Below are 4,718 nucleotides of genomic sequence, written 5' to 3'. Positions count from 1 at the left end.
ATGGCTAAGCATGTATTCAATCCTGGACCTACAAATGATTCAAACATAAAGGACGCAAGTGATATTTGTAAAAACATAGGAGGCTTATAATGCTCCTAGGCTTGCCTTTCAAGAACAAGGAAGGTTGGTGGTCAGGACACTCAGAAAGATCTTCCACATTGACTCCTCCTTTTGCCTAAAGCTCCTACTCCTGGGCTGCCTGTTGCTCCTCCTGATGCTCGAGTTCGAACTCGAGTAGAGTCACTCCTTCCGGGGAACTTATTGCATGCATATGCATAAATGAGTATCATGAATGCATAAGAGATGAGATGATATGACAAATTGTATACACATGAGCATGGTTATCCGCAAGATGTATGATAAGTTTAACATTCGTTGACCAAGTAGATGTATAACTTTCTTCTAGTTGATCTTTACTGAGTAGGTGCATATCTCTTCTATAGTACAAGAAACATACACTCACCAAATTCTAGCAACCTAAGGTAAAGTTGTTCATCATCAGTAAGAGGCTTAGAACCTGCAGCTAACAACTAATCTCTATTAACCTAAGCATTTACACAAGCATCACATAAGACAAACAATTACAATTGACTTAGTCATTTCCTGCTGTAAACAGCAGCTATTTATTTTGGCCATATCTGGAGTTCTACTCAACCAAATACTATGATCTTGGACTTTATGAAAAGCTTATAAAACTTCCTACAACTTTGTTATAGTCATCTCAAGATGATTCAATGGCTATCAAGGTCAAACAAAACAATTTCCCAGATCTATTTAGAAATTTCAGAGAATAAGCATTTATGGAAACCAACTTCTAATAGCTATAACTCTCAAATCATTTAGCCTATTGCCATGAAAATTTGATACAAGAAAGATAAGTAAGTTATCTACAACTTTGTTATTGACAAGATTCACAACAAACATTATTTTACCCATACAATTTAATTAACAACAGAAACTGTCCAAAACAGTTACTAAAATTGAATTATAGAGCAATTAATATTTCACTGTGTGCAAGCAATCAAATTTGGGTACAACCAATGGTACCAACAGTTCATAGACATCATATACAGTTTAGAAAACATAATGGTCAAGCCCAAATAAATTATTTAAATGCCTTTATTAATTTATTTGGACACTAAGGTGAAATAAGGAACATATATCTAAAGTGCACAGTAAATTCTGAAAAAAATACAGTAGCCTACATATGACCCCAAAAGTTTATTGTACAAATGTCATGCCATTTGGATAAGTATATCCATCTCTATAAAAATGAAAAGTTGCATAGGCTTATTTTAGCAAAAATAGTTTAGCCTAGTAAAAAGTGTCAAACAACAGATTTTATATTTTCTTACTTTCATCCTAGCACCATAACACAATGTAAAAATTTGCATAATCATTAGTTATGTATTTTTACCCCATTTATTTTCACAAGAAACTAACAATTATTTAAGATTAAATAGGAAGACCATATTCCAAATATGCTTACTGTAGGTATAGTACTTTTTTAGCTATAGCATGTCAACACAAGATCAGCAAAATTAGAATCACAATTTTATCACTATCCTAGCTCAAGTTATGCATTTTATAAGATATAAACTACTTTAAAAGCACTTATCTAGCTTAATTTAATTATCCTAGAAAAATATCCCAAACAGTAGGTTCCATATTTTTATCAAATAGTACACTTCATGATGAATCCAACAAAATTTGGTTCACTCAATTTGGATACTCCTATCTTCAGATATGAATTTTTGAAACATGTATTCAAATTTGTGAAAAAAATAAAAAAATTAAAGAACACACAGATTGACAGATGGGGCCCATGGTCAACGGGGCCCGCTCATCAGTGAAACAGAGGCAGGGGACAGAGGTTGACCAGTGATAGCTCACCGATGGTGAGGTCTCCGGTGAAACCCTGGGCACCATCATGTTCCTCTCGTCAACCCGCACCTAGGGGTACCCCAGGTTGGGTCGATGGCTCAATGGAGCAAGCTCACCGACGAGCATGGCGGACGGCAGTGGTCGTGTGGTGGCGCGTCGGCCATCTCTAGCCATGGCAGGCTCTGACGAGGATGGTCCTACCTCTATGGTGACCTAGCACAGCTCTAGAGCAAGATCTAGCCACGGTGAAGCCTGACCGCGTGCATGGCGGCACGGCGGCACCCAGCGCACACGGCGGAGCTCTTTGTTCCAGCAAACTAGCGGTGAGAGGTGGGTCTCCATCTTCACGGTAGGAGCTAGCATTCATGGCTATTCATAAACACCTTTGAGCAGGGGATGACAAGACCTAGGGGCTGCTGGCTGCGGTGAGCTCGAGCTTGCAGTCATGGCGGGCACAGCGGCAGCAGCGGTGCATTCCCACGTGATGGTGCGGTAGCATCTACCCTAGCTACGGCCTGAGCAGCAGTGACCTAAGGCAACTATAGACCAGACAATAGGAAGGCAGGAGATGCAGTGGAGCATCCTGGCCATGGTGAGCCGAGAGCGTGTCGGCACTCCGGTGATGTCACGACGGCGGAAACGGTCATAGGCCTTTACCTTGGGCTCAAACGACAGCTCTACTGGGTCAAGGTGGTAGAGTAGAGCAAGACGGAGCTATTGGCGCGGGCAATTTGGAAATGGAACATTGATGGCTGCGCGTGAGCTTGGCGAAGCTCACGGCGGCGATGGCGCTACTCAGCTGCGGGAAGAATGAGTGCGAGGCGAGGCAGAGAAAGAGTGAGCGCGAGTGGGAGTGGGAGTGGAGCAGCAGGGACACGGCCCTCGTGTCCGCGTGCTGCCCTGACCAGCCCGGCTGTCATCGGTGTACGACCACCATGTGGCGGCCATGGCCTGGTGCGGTAGACCTCTGACGGCGCTGCATAGGGTCAGTTTAGGCCGTCTGACGCGCCAACTTTGCGTCTCCATAACTCCTAAACCATGTGGAATTAGCAAAAATTGTATTAGTGAAAGTTGTAGAGATATGTGAGATCTCCAATCTTTGATTTAGGAACCATCATCTAATTCTCAATGGTTAGCAAGTTACAAAGCTCCCAAGTGAGGCACATTGAAACTGTAAATAGCTTTAGGACTCAGTAAATTCTCAAAGTCCAAAAATAGTATTTCTTTGCTACTTTGGAGCTGTTTTGGGACTATGTTAGGCACTGAATTAGCTCATGACCCTTAAATAAAGTTTGTTCCACATAAGATAAGCTACAACTTTTTATTAAGGGTGCACTACCATGCAAACAATCTATGCTATAATTCAACTTTGGTCAATGTAGGATCATGAAAATTGTAGTTTCTAGAATAACTATGACTTGGGGGCTGTTTTGGTCCATGTCATGAATACCAAACTTGTTCCATGTACCATCCTAAGTGTGTCTAAGGTGTTTTAGTGACCAACATCAAGCACTTGCATTAACAAGCATGACCATAGAGAATACACATGTTGCAACATAGGAAAAACAAAGGGTATGTTTCATATATTTTATATGAATGTTTCATATGTTTATGCTCATATATGAATGAATGATGCTTATGCTCATGCAATGCAAGTGCACAAGTGCAAACCTAACACCTAGGGTGTTACATCCCATCCCTCTTATAGAAATCTCATCCCGAGATTCAAAAGACCTACCATTTTTCATAAAAGGCAGGATAAACCTCACGTAAATAATCTTCCCGTTCCCATGTAGCATCTTGCTCACTATGATTATTTGACATCACTTTGTGAAACTTGATCACACAGTTTTGGGTTATTGTATCCTTACTATCTATGATTTGCACTGGCTTCTCTTCATAGGCTAGATCCAATTCTAACTTGATATCTCTAACCTCCACTCTTTCTTCTAGAACACGTAAGCCTTTCTTTAATTGGGATACATGAAAAATGTTGAAGATAGCTCTCATTTCTGGAGGTAACTGGATCTTGTAGGCTACTCTTCCTCTTTTCTCAATGATTGGATATGGACCTATATATTTGGGTGCAAGCTTTCTTTTTACCCCAAACCGTTGTACCTTTTTCATTGGTGACACTGTTAGGTATACATAATCACCTACTTCAAATTCAATGGGTCTTCTTCTCTTATCCACATAACTCTTCTACCTTGATTGAGCGGCTTCTATATATTGTTGAATGATATGCACCTGCTCTTCAGCCTCTTTGACAAAATCAATACCATAGTATCTCCTTTCTCCGGGTTCAACCCAATTTAAAGGAGTTCTACATTTATGGCCATACAAAGCTTCAAAAGGAGCCATCTTAATACTCACTTGATAACTATTGTTGTAGGAAAACTCAGCTAAAGGTAACCATTTTTCCCATGAACCTTTTGAAGAGGAGACACAAGCTCTCAACATGTCTTCCAATATTTGATTTACACATTTAGTTTGCCCAGAGGTCTGAGGGTGATAGACAGAAGTTCTAACTAAGTTTGTGCCTAACATCTTGTGCAAATGTTCCCAAAAATGAGTAGTGAACTGTGGCCCTTTGTCAGACATAATGGTTCTTGGCACACCATGTAGACGTACTATGTGGGAGAAATACAACTCAGCATACTCATGCGGTCAGTAGTTGGTTCTGACTAGAATGAAATATGCAGACTTGGTTAGGTGATCCACAATCACCCATATGGAATCAAAATTCTTATGAGTAGGTGGAAGTGCAACAATAAAATTCATGCTAACTTCTTCCCACTTCCAACCTGGAATGGACAGTGGTTGAAGCAGTCCAG

Source organism: Miscanthus floridulus, unplaced genomic scaffold (assembly GCF_019320115.1).
Source record: "Miscanthus floridulus cultivar M001 unplaced genomic scaffold, ASM1932011v1 os_2105_1_2, whole genome shotgun sequence".
Taxonomy (NCBI): Eukaryota; Viridiplantae; Streptophyta; class Magnoliopsida; order Poales; family Poaceae; genus Miscanthus; species Miscanthus floridulus.
Note: the sequence above shows the minus strand (reverse complement) of the source record.